This window comes from Pelodiscus sinensis, chromosome 1 (genome assembly GCF_049634645.1).
Source record: "Pelodiscus sinensis isolate JC-2024 chromosome 1, ASM4963464v1, whole genome shotgun sequence".
NCBI classification, from domain to species: domain Eukaryota; kingdom Metazoa; phylum Chordata; order Testudines; family Trionychidae; genus Pelodiscus; species Pelodiscus sinensis.
In genome coordinates, this window is record NC_134711.1 from 106,050,291 (window position 1) to 106,063,292 (window position 13,002).

A 13,002-nucleotide genomic window follows, 5' to 3' on the forward strand; every position below is an offset into this window, starting at 1 on the left:
CGAACATCAAGATGAAACTTAAGAGAAAGTATAAGACACAGTTTAAGAAATGAAGAGACGTGGTGAGGCTAGGCAAGGAAGAAATAGAGAATGCATATAGAAGAGAAGATCAGGAAGGCAGGCACAGAGAAAGACCTAGATAAGAGAGTCAAAGGGATAGCTACGGTGATAGATGAGAGGCAATTGAGCTACACAAATTGCATTTCTTTTTTTTAAATCGATTTCAAAATAGCTTATTTTGAAATTTGGTGCGTCTACACAATGCCAATTTTTTAAATAACATGCTATTTCAAGCCATTCCTTATCCCTGGTGCAACGAAGTTGGCTAGGATGGTGAAATAGGGTGCCTGTTATTTCAAGAAATATTTCAAAATAACAGGTGGCTAGTGTAGACATAGGGTAGTTATTCTGGGATACCTTCGATATCCTGAAATAGCCATGCAGTGTAGATGTACCCTCTGTTTTCCTCTGGCCTTAGCATTGCTATCCAGTCAATGCAAAAGGGTTAATGCTGCTCTTGGAGCAGAACAGGAGACATACGGTGTGTGTTTGTGTATGACCTATCAGTAGAGGATGGAATGAATGGGTCATTAAAGAACTGTGATTGAAGTCAATCCACATCAAGGCTGTGTCTACACTGATGTGATCTTGCGCAAAAGCAGCCGCTTATGCGCCAAAACTTGCTGCCTGTCTATACTGGCCGTGAGTTCTTGCGCAAGAACACTAAACTGGGTTTTCCGATATTGGTAAACCTCTTTCTACAAGGAAGAAACCTTTTTCCAAAAGAGCTCTTTCAGAAAAAGGTGTGTGTGGATGGGGAAGAGGGAGTTCCTTTGAAAGAAGAGAAAAGAGGAAAAGGCACAGGTGCCCTGGTGGCCACTCTGTCTATAGTAATCACAGCTTAAATGTGAGATAGCGTCCACACTGAATGCGTGCTATCTTTCGAAAAAGCAGATTGCTTTTGTCAATGTGCTTTTGTGTGTGGACACTCTCTTTTGGAAGAAGTTTTTTTGGAAGATCTCTTCAGAAAAAAAGCTTTTTCTGAAAGAAGTCTGCAGTCTAGACATAGCCCAAGAGAGGACCTGGTCAGACCATGAGACCTCTAGTCACTGAGGAATTAACACCTAACAGCAGGAAACCCCAGCAGGCAGAACATGTAAATTTAGATTGCCAAGGAGGATGTAAAGTGGCTCAAATAGAGAGATGCCCTTTGAAAAGACAGTGTTCTCATACAGGAATGAGGACAAAGGGAAAGAGAGAGAGCCAGAAATGGAGTCCATAACAGCTTGACTGGCTGTATGCACTGTCTGCACTGGGTTGGCGAGAACGGACTATGGCATAACTTCTGCCTCTTTTTATTAACCTAAGGACTTTCAGATTCTGTATGACAGGAGACTAATCAATTGTTACCTTGTTCTGCCTGTTGTCACCGCAAATAATCACTGAGAGCATTGTGCCCTGAGGGGGTACACTACATTTCCTGCAGGAGTTTCACTCAGCTGGACACCCTGCAGGGAGTTATGGAGAGAGATAGGGTATGTCTACACTTGCACCCTAGTTCGAACTAGGGATGCAAATGTAGGCATTTGAAATAGTCAATGAAACGGGGATTTAAATATCATTTTTTGAGGAGTAACCTTAGTTTGAACCAAGAGGTTTGGTTCTAACTAACGCGTCCCGGCATGCACTTTCACTTTCGAAACAGCTAACGGTCGGAGTAACGCACCGGCAAGATCATACTAATGAAGCACGGGATATTTAAATCCCTGCTGCATTGACTATATCGAATGCCTGCATTTGCATCCCTAGTTCGAATTAGGGTGCAAGTGTAGACATACCCATAGGGATTGCTGTGCTTGAAAGCCCTAGCTTGGAGTCTTGGAGGTGATGGGCCTGCTTCTGTGCAATCTTAAGGTTTGGCATACTAAAGAGTCACTCTCAGGTCACAGGCATAGGTCAGACCTTGTGATTCCATGACAGAAGTTTCTGAAAGTCCTCATGAATTTGTAAGTTCAAATTGCCTCCGGTTCAATTGTACTTGTAGGCTGGGTGTGTCCCTCCAGATCTTGGGTGGGGATACATGTGTCACAATGAGCAACCATTGAAAGCCTATTGATTTTCATATTCCAGTTATAATTCTTATAATGGCATTAAGCAGTGCACTCAAAATTTGGTATGTGAGCTGCCTGCCCAGACTGGAGCATAATATTCTACAATCAAGTGTTAGAATAAGAGTTCAAAGTTGTGCATGTCAGTACCCCATGCTGTGCCTGCAAGTTTTTAGGTGAGACTACTCCTTGCTTTTACCTTTTCACATGTCTTTTCCAGATTAACTCTAAAAGTCAAAGTTCTGCTTAAGGTTGATACCCTACTATTTTGGACAGGGCTATTTTCAGATTACGTTCCCACAGAAATGACATTGAGTGGTTCCTTGGTACCTTTGCTATTTAGGTAAAAGGCTGTTACAAGGCTTTTGAAGGCATTTAGGAGGAGCTTCCAGTACTGAAAGTATTCACCTTTATCCTCCGATTGATGGAGAACATGTTGCCAGTAGTGGGGAGGTTTTTGCCTCCTACCACAAAAAAGATGTCATCAGCCTGAATAAATGTATACAAGATTGTTACAAACAAATTACTAATATAACCTTTGAATAGTGAAGGAGCCAGCATGTATCCTAGAAGTAGACAGTCAGGCTGTGTGTTTTGCTGATCTGTTCATTCAAAGGATCTAGTATTTACAGTTGCTCAACGTTGTGGTCAAGTGTTATGGCATTTGATGGCCTCGGTTGCCTTCAGCAACAGCCCATATCTCCATATGGTGTCATAGAGAACAGACAAACTCATGGATGGTGCATATAAAAGGCTGGGAAAGGCCATGCATCCCCAAACAGCCCTGTGTGGCCTTGCCCCTACTGTGTGCCAAGGCCCCTTCCTACTGCTAGTTGACTCCAGCCAAGCAGACTGTTCCTCTTCTGGGAAGGGAATCTTGCTGGAGCTGGGGCTAGGATGCCCAGTGCTAGGGGTGTCCCTTCACTGGGGCTTCTCCTTACACTGTTAATGCACCATCCAGTACTTCAGGTTGGGGCGGGCTGCACACCACATGCTCATCATTCCTTGGCTGAGGGGTGAGGGCTGAGTGCCACCATCTGCTTGCCCAGTGCTCTGGGGCTGAGAGGAGCGGGGAGGACTGCATGCTGCCTTCCCCCAGCCATCCCGAGCTCCTGGACTGCAGCGGCTGGGCCATCAACCACCTGCCAGGTACTCTGGGGCTTGAAGCAATCCGGTTGACCCTGGGCTGAAGTGTGTGTACAAGAGGTGCATAGGACAAGGGGCTAGCCTCCCCAAGCCTGAGATTCACCCACTGCCTAGGGATAAATCTATCAACTACACTCTAGTTTTGAAATTCTGCTAGAAGACAACTTCAACATGACTCCTAATGGTGAGAACCTGGTCATAGGAACTTCATCTGTTGGCGGGGGGCACGGAGCGGGGAGGGGGCAGAGAAGAGGGGGTAGGGATTCAAATCCCCCAATCAGTGATCCCTCTAAGATGCGTGGTAACACAGCTTCACAGGTGATTAATCAGCACTGCCCAGTCAGTGAGCTCTCTTGTAAGGAGCCCTGAACCTCTGACGGAGCGGGGGGGGGCTGATTGAACGCTGCCCCCAATGTCAGTAATTAACTATTTCACTCTAGACGGTGTCAGAAATAGATCAGTTGGAACACAGCCGTTCCATCTGCAGTCCCACTGCAACTTATTAGATTTAAGCACACAGAGTTATAGATTTAGATATTTTGGTAAATTCTGAATTGGTACTGAGTAATCAACAATAAGTCAGTGCTGGCCAAATGCTTCCCTGCCGGAGTAAAGGTGTCAGAACAAACATCTCTCCAAGGATAGTCCCACAGGACTGCTCCAAAGTACACGCCGTTCTCTGAACTTTTGAAAACATCTACAAAACACATACATCATAATGAGCCCCACTGGATCATCACTTTTCTTAACTTTCAATAAACTTCTAAGTTTTTATTAGAGGCGACTAGACTCAAGGTCTTTCATCCACTTATTTTCTTTCGGTCTGTTGTTTACTTTTCTTTCTCCTTCTCCCATTCTGATTAGCAGAAACTGCTATCTAAGTTTGACCTTGCCTCCAAAAGTCTTTTTTTCATATTAACACATGTTATTCTAATGCATTCATTGGTGGTGGGTGAATGCATACAATAGGCTTGTAAATAGCTTGATTACATACATCTCAGATCCAGGATAATATGTCCTGGTCTGAAATTGGTCTGTTCCTTTGGCAGGATCAGGGGTGGCTGGTGAAGGGCAATGTGGGGGAGACACTGGCCAGGGAAACTATGGAACAACCCCCATCTTGCCCAGGCCCCGCCTTTCCCTGCCCCCTGCTTCTTCCTCTCCCCACCCCATCCCCCCTTTGCTCTACCCTGCCCCACTTCTTCTCCCTCCCACAGGGGACTAGCAGGGATGGGGACAACACTTTTCTCTGCCCTATACTCACCAGCAGTGGCAGTGGCAGGGTAAGCTGAGCAATGCCGCCCCAGCTCGCTGTGTTTCCCTGGCCTCTTGCCCCTCGTGCCCTCCCTTGCATCGCCTGTGGGCAGGATGCTGCAAAGATAGGGGTGAGATTCTCTCTATTAACTTGTAAATTGTGGAGAGGAGTGATATTGGGCAATAACTGGTGACCTAATTCCAGCATTTTGGGATCCTACTTGTTGAATATATGACAGTAAATAGGTCTGCCAATCATGCTTGTCCCTCTGGCACCAGATCCCAATGGAGTGTGATATAAATGCTGTCCTTGCCAGCAGTTTTCCTGCTTTCAGTGGCCACAGGGGTCTTTCTTTCTTTTGTAGCAAACGGGGATGACAGCAGAACAGGACTCTGTTGGATGTTTGGAAAGATCTCTTTCTGAATCTTCTGTTTGGCCCGCTTGCCTCTTTGAATAATGAAGAAGACAATTTTCAAAATATGCACATAGCTGCATAGGGTACCACAAAATTTGGGGCAAGAAGTGACCCCAAATTTCATGGTGCTCCAGGGAGCTGTGTGTGGCATATGCAGTGTTGCAGGCTCCAACAGCCAGTCCCATCCTCTCGTCAGTCCCACCCACAGGCTGCGCCTAGGGGGGGTCATCCCTAAGTGGGTGAAGGGCCTGGAACAACCCCCTGTTCCACACTTGCTCTGCTGCCACTACACCTCTTCCTTTCCTCTAACCCTCCTCCCATGCCCTACTCCCATTCCACCTCCTCCCATGGAGCAATGTGGCTTGGGGGTAGAGGCCTACTGCCAGGAGCAGGGATCAGACTCAAACCTGCACCAACCAATGGCAGCAGGGATCTCTCCACACCGAACTGGTTTGCCACGGATCAGTAGCTATCCAGCGTGGAGAGCTTCCAGAAAGCGATGGCTACACGCTTGTGGAGGGGAATGGCAGGCCGCATGTGCGTGTCCCATTGCCACAGAGCAAGGGAGAGCCACTCGCAGAGCTCCAGGAAGGTGTCCTTCTTCATCTTGAAGTTCTGGGTCCATTGTTGGTCTCCCCATTGCTCCAGGAAGATGTGGTCCCACCAGTCACTGCTGGTGTCCAGACATCAGATGCGGTGGAACACGCTGGCATCCGGGTGCTGCTGCTGCTCCTCCACGGCCCCCAGGGGGAGTGGGAAGAGGGCCTGCGGGTCAGGCTGCAGCAGATGCTGCCAGGCAGTCTCCAGCAATTGGAGCCAGGCTTGCAGCAACGCGTCCAAAATGAGCACCAGAGTGCCCAGGGGAGGCTCTGGCTCCATGGTGCTGATTGCTGTGGTGTCCCGAGTCAGAGCAACCAAAGCAGACAGAGAGAAAAATGCTTTGCTATCCCTCAGCAAGGTAGGCAAGCAAACAGGGAAAGCTGAGAATTGGCTGTCCAAGGGAGTTCCTTTAAGCACAAGCCTCAGATAGCCTCAGGCAGCAGCCACACAAAGCAACTACTGACCTGATGCCCTGTTGGAACCGGTTTCAGCTGCCCTTAAATGCGATTCAGCATCCAATCAGTGTAGACACGCTATTTCAAAATAGCAAAATGCTATTTCAAAATGCATTTTGTGTGTAGACGCATTATTTCGAAATAACTTATTTTGAATTAACTATTTCAAAATAAGATATTTCGAAATAACGCTGTAGTGTAGACATACCCCCACAGAGTAACTGAAACTTGTACTGCTTTGACTCTGTTTACAGTTAGTTGTGTGTCTGTAATCTCATGTAGAAGTATGAATGTGGGGGTGTGTGCAATCGGGATCAGTCCCCCAACCTAGCCTGTCACGGTGACAAGTATCCAGCACCATCTTGATGGCGGAAGGACAATGTAGGCACATCCTGGAAAAGAACTCACCCAAGAAAGAGAGACAAAAACCCCATCAGCAGAAAAAGATCTAAGTCCCATCTGCTGTTAACTGATGATTCATGGTGATACAGTGCCCTGGGGCAGTGAGATAGGACAAGATCTATGAACTAAAATATATAAAAAGATGAGTGCAAAACTATAGAATTGGGTCTTTCAGTTCCACAGGTTGAACCTCTCTAGTCTGGCACTCTACAGTCTGGCAATATCCTGGTCCGTCATGATTTTAGATAGCCCATGTTTCTTGCAGTCCCATAAAGTTTGTTCACAGCCAACAGTCCTGGCTCTCCGTGTTCTGTGCTGTTATTTAGTTCCAATTTATCCCTAAATGTCTTCTAAGAGCCCAGTAAGCAGTGGATGTGTTGGTAATGCTTCTAGAGAATATTGACCTCCCATAGTCCAGCAAATTCTCTGGTTTGGCACTGGTGAGGTCCCGAGCATGCCGGACTAGAGAGGTTCAAGCTGTACTATCATCCTCCAGGAGCACCAGCATGAAGTGATACGACCCAGCTCCCCCCTGGCCAGGGGAATAGCATGAGCAACCGAGGCTGGTGATTATATCCCATCTGTAGAACTGTGTGTATGAGTGTGTGTATGTGTGATGGATAATTTTAGTAGTGAGGGGCAGTAAATGAATTCTGCCTTCACAATAAATGTGGCACATTGCTTTAGCCCTCAAATAAGATTCTGCTAGTTCTATTTCTACAAGTCTAACAACCATCACCAGAAGACAAGAGAACTACCAGATCCCTAGCTCAGCAAAGCCTTCTCCCATTAAGCTCCTGGCTTGGGAAGATGTCAGACCATACTGATTGACTCAAATGCACTACTTAAACCAGAAGTAGGCACAGAAAATTGTCTGAGCAACTAGGTGAATTCCTGGGTGGCTGCTACTTTGAATTCCTTTAATATCTTCACCCTGTCTTCCTGTCTGTTCCTGATTCCCGCCTCCAACCTGTTTCTTGCCATCTTTATTTTACATCCTTTTCTCCTCCCAATTTCTGCGTTGCTCCAGGTCTCTGCTCCACTTCCCTATCTCTGATTCAAAATCTAGCTTGACTTTTGGTTGGATTGCTGCCTCTCTCCCCAGCTCTAGTTTTGATCCTGGCTCCTGTTTCCTGGCACCTAGCTCTGACCATTAGACATGACTGCCTTCACCTCATTTCACAGTCTGTGACTCCAAGCTGACAGGGGCATAACCAAGCTTCACAACTGGATCTTCTGAAGTCAAGGCACTCCAATGTTGCATTTAATTTCTTCTGTAGGGCAGACTTCAATGACTCTTAATGCTTTTGCTGTTTCCAGATCACTGCTCTTCTCAAACTCTTTGAAGAATACTGCCAGCAAGGAGCACAGACCTTGGAATTGCTGCAGGAAGTGTGTTCTTGTCAAAGCTATCACAGAAGGTGAACAAAGCTTTTTGCTATCAACTTCTGAAATATATATACAGTATACACATACATAGAGAAAATGAATGGTTTTGGCATTGATTCAGGGGCTCCAAAGCTGACACGCAGAACACTGAGGCAGTGTTTATTATGAGTAAAGTTTCCAAGCTGCACGGTCCACAAATTTCACAGAGGAACACTGCAATTGTCTTTCCTCAGAAAGCAGAGACCCCATTGTGTTCAGTGTTCCATCTAGAAAAACTCCCTCATAGTTTTGGATCAAAAAGAAGGTGGACATCTACAAATGAGGCCCAGAGTTCTGTAGTCCATAAGGTTAAGTTGCTTGCCTGCCATATCAGATAACATACTTTTCTTTGGTTGACTCATACTCATTTGTTATTATATCCAGTACAGATATATAGTATGTATTTCTTATAGGGATGTAAAAACTGCATGCAATAGATAACTAGTTAAACTGTTGTGGGCAGCGGGAGTGCTTGGGTCTGGGTTCCAGACCCACTGTGCCACAGGCTGCAGGGGCTGCTCTGGTCCTGGCCCCCACTGCAGGAAGGGGGCATCTCTGGTCCATCCCCTAGCACTGCCATGCCTCGGGTGGTGGGAGCTGCTCCAGTCCTAGCTCTCCCATGGGCCGAGTCCAGCTGCTAGGGCTGGTTAACTAGTTACCTTGTAAGCAGGTCAATAAGCCGCCTGCTTACCAGGTAACTGGGTAACCAATTAACCTCTTACATTATAAGTATTCATGGTTATCCATAGTATCCACACTGTAATGCACAAGACCTACAGGCCTGTCTGCTGTATGAATAGCTGAAGTAAATTCACAGAGAAAGTTAACGTAAGTGACTTTTAGCCAAGATAAAATGCCTACTCGGCTGCTCCTCATCTTTGGGGAACTAAATAGGGGAACTGAACTTAGAGCTGAGCCAGTTCATCCGGTGCCCAGGACCGTTTGGTAACCGCAGGACAGATTGTAAGGCAGAGAAGTTGGAGAAAGGCCAAACGGAATAGCTTCAGGAGAGAGATAATCCCCATTAATATGTAGGGACAGGCATCAATCTATTAACCTATTAAGTGTACCTGAAGATACCTTGGGATGAGGAATAAAATTTGGGCATGGTAGGATGGGCTAGAATCAAACAATGCTGAGGGCCTATAAAAATATCCATGTTAGAATGTGAAAGGTTCATTGTTGTTCATTCATTCGTCATCGTTGTACCCCCTTTTCAAAGCACTATATTCCAATACTCTATGAACTATTAGCTTAGCTATACATCTTAGCTGCTCAATAGTCTACTTGCTTGGACCTTCAACTTCATCAGGCATGCCGGAGGCAAGGCTGGTCCTCTGTCTCTTAACATTGCTCTTCAGAAGGGGTGTGAGTATGGTAGGCAAAGTAATGCTTTAATTTTAGAAATGTTACCTGAGGGAGTCCTAGAATTGTATTGTGTTCTAATAACTATATGCTTTCTAATGTTTGTTATTGGTTCATTTATTTTATTAAAGGTTGTAATGAATTGGTATTGTCCTCAGTTTGAGTGCCCATACCATGTGCCCTCAAAATCCCTTTCTGAGAAGGGCCTAAACATAGTGGGTGCATCTAGACTGGCATGATTTTGTGCAAATACTTTTAACGGAAAAGTTTTAGCCATCGGGCTTTCTTGCGCAAGAAATTAATGTGGCTGTCTACACTGGCCCTCTTGCGCAAGAATACTTGCGCAAGAGGGCTTATCCCTGAGTGGGAGTGTCAGAGTATTTGCGCAAGAATCACTGATTTTGTACATTACAAAGTCAGTGTTCTTGTGCAAATACTCGCAGCCAGTGTAGACAGGCGGCAAGAGTTTGCCGCTTTTGCTCAAAATCATGCCAATCTAGAGGCACCCAGTGAGCCTATAGGTTGCATTCTTCAGAGTGACATTCATTCCTTGCAATGAATTCTGTATCTCACATCTTGCTCAGAATGTACAGCCTGAATTTCCTGAAGAGCAACACCATCATCTGGAGAAGTGGGCTGTGCCCACAAAAGCTCATGATACCATCTACATGTTTTGTTAGTCTATAAAGTGCTACCAGACCATTTGTTATTTTTTAAGTTATAAGAAGAAGAATTCAGGATGTATACAGACAGACAAATATAGAATTGATAATGCCAGAAACAGGCTACCATCATCTCAAGACTAGGAAGCTGATCATTATCCTATCCTGCTCTATCTTTTTTACTTATACTCTATGCTTGATTAAGGTGGTGATATATTATCCCAAACAGTTCTTCAAATTATCTTTTACAATTGATTAAGTTCAACCTTGGGTGTGAATACTGCTTATCAACAAACAGTGTTGTTCACTGTGAGATAAAAGGGTGTGTGACAAACCTCCCACGTTAAACAGTTACACACATAGAGCAGATTTTTCATGCTGTCCCAAGCAAGGATTCTTAACAGATTTCACTTTGCTAATCATACCAGGAAACGTACACATTGCTATCTAGTAGTCTTTTAACAACATTTATTGTGTTTGTCAATAAAACGTAGGAGGAGCACCAGGTAACAGTGCCATCATGCCCTCATGATCAGAATAGCCCCATCTACCCTTAAAGCCACAATTCTATAGATTTGAAGTTAGGGTTGCTCAGGACTTCTGATAAGATATCCTACTGCAAAAATGGGACAACCAAAACCAGAAGCTCAAAATATCAGTGCATGTTTTTAAAATGTTGGTCTAATCATGGAAGTTGCAATATATGCTCATGAAGATAAGGCCCAGATCCATAAAAGGACTCAGGCACTTTTTTTCCTGAGATGGATAATTATTGTTGTCAACTCCCACTTTAGGGTTTAGCTGATCGCCATATTTGGGGTCGGAAAGGAATTTTCCTCCAGGGTAGATTGGCAGAGGCCCTGGAGGTTTTTTGCCTTCTTCTGTAGCATGGGGTACAGATCACAGCTGGAGGATTCTCTGCATCTTGGGGTCTTCAAACTATATGAAGGCTTCAATATCTGAGATATAGGTGAGAGGATTATTCTAGGAGTGGCTGGGTTAGATTCTGTGGCTTACATTGTGCAGGGGGTCAGACTAGATGATCATAATGGTCCCTTCTGACCTTAAAGTCTATGAGTCTTTGAGTCTATGAGTACCTAAATCCAAAATTCAGGCACCAAAACATCTACTCCACTGCTGCCTAATTCTGGAGGTGCCAAGCATCCCTTGAATCTAAATGTTCACTGTGATGAATTCCCATGTTGCCTAAGCCCCTCTGGACTTATGCACTCCTACTTTAGGCATCTGCCTGGACATTTGGGTCATGCCTAAACCTCAGCACAATCCTCAAACGAGGGAATAAGTGTTGCCAAGGTATCATGGCAAGGGTGCCATTTCAGGAGGGTGCGGGGGCAGCAGGTGGGTGAGAGAGGCATGCACAGAATGCAAACACTTTCCCCTCACTCCCATGTCACAGGCTGCAGGGATGATTTTGCAGTACAACCTTTAGCTCGGTGATTAGTTCATTCGCCTGGATGTGGGAGACTCACAATCAATTCTCCTCTCTGCTTCATGAGAAGCAGAGGATTTAAACAATGGTGAGTACTCAACTACAGAGTCCTTTTCTCTCTGGCCCAATACATATTTAGTTAGGGTATGTCTACACTACAAAGTTAATTCGAACTAATGGATGTTAGTTCGAATTAACTTTCATAGGCTCTACACTAGTGCTCCGCTAGTTCGAACTTAATTCGAACTAGCGGAGCGCTTAGTTCGAACTAGGAAAACCTCATTTTACGAGGATTAAGCCTAGTTAGAACTAGCTAGTTCGAATTAAGGGGTGTGTAGCCCCTTAATTCGAACTAGTGGGAGGCTAGCCCTCCCCAGGTTTCCCTGGTGGCCACTCTGGCCAACACCAGGGAAACTCGTCTGCCCCCCTCCCGGCCCCGGACCCCTTAAAGGGGCATGGGCTGGCTACGGTGCCCGTGCCAGGTGCAAGCCTGCCAGCACCCAGCTAGCAGACCCTGCACCTGGCACGGATCGAGCCACCCACCCGATGCCCCCCAGCCCTCCCCCTCTTCCCGGGACTAGGCTGGCGGCTCCCAGGAGCTTGCCCGGGACCGCAAGAACAACTTTCTGTTACTAGTTTGAAGCCTGCTACCCATTCCTTTCCTTTGGTGTCCTCTAGTCCTTCTTTATGGGAACTAATGAAGAACTTTTCTGTATGCACCATCTCCACCCAACCCCTGCTTTTAGAGACCTCTATCCTGTTCCCCCTCCGTCTCCTCTTTTCTAAGCTGAAAAGTCCCAGTCTCTTTAGCCTCTCTTCATATGGGACCTGTTCCCAACCCCTGATCATTTTAGTTGCCCTCCCCTCTCCCAGCCTCTCTCTTCCCCTCTCCCACCTCCTTTTCCCAGTCTCCCCCAGTTTTGTTCAATAAAGACAGATTCCATTTTTGAACACAATTGTCCTTTATTTTGTACATCAAGAAAAGGGGCTAGGGAAGGGTAAGTGGAAGGAGGTGAGGGAGGAATGGGGCACGAGCCCCCGATGGGGAGGACTGGGCTGGCTCTGCGGGCTTTTGGGGTGGAACCTCTCCTGCAGCCCCCCGATTGCCCGCTCTCCCCAGATAGCAAGCCTGCGGCAAGTGCAGCCGGGCTGATGGCCGAGTGCTGTGATGTGCCCAGTGTGGGCACTCCCGGCACTCCAAGCCAGGACTGCTTTGCAAGCGGGGCACCCCTGAGAACTGTCTGTCCGGGGTGGGGGTCAGGACCCTTTAAGCGCAGCCCTCGGGTAGCCTGAGACAACATCTCCACGCTCTAAGTCCTCCTCTGATGCCCTGCCGGCACTGCTTCCGGCCATCCTTAAGCCCGGTTCAGGGTCCACTTAATGTGGACATGCTAGTTCGAATTAGCTAAATGCTAATTCGAACTAGTTTTTTAGTCTGGATCCGTTAGTTCGAATTAGCTTAGTTCGAATTAACTAATTCGAACTAAGTTAGTTCGAATTAACATTGTAGTGTATACATACCCTTAGTTCTGCAAAGTGGAATTACTTAGACTTCTCCCAGAATAAGCAGTTAGCACATTACCCTGAGAGATGGGAGACCCATGTTCAAATCCTTTTTCTGCCACACAGGATGGGTTGAACTACATCTCATATGATTGCCCTAATCACTCAGCTAAACATTATAAGAAAATCATCCTTCTTGTCCTTCTTTCAGTC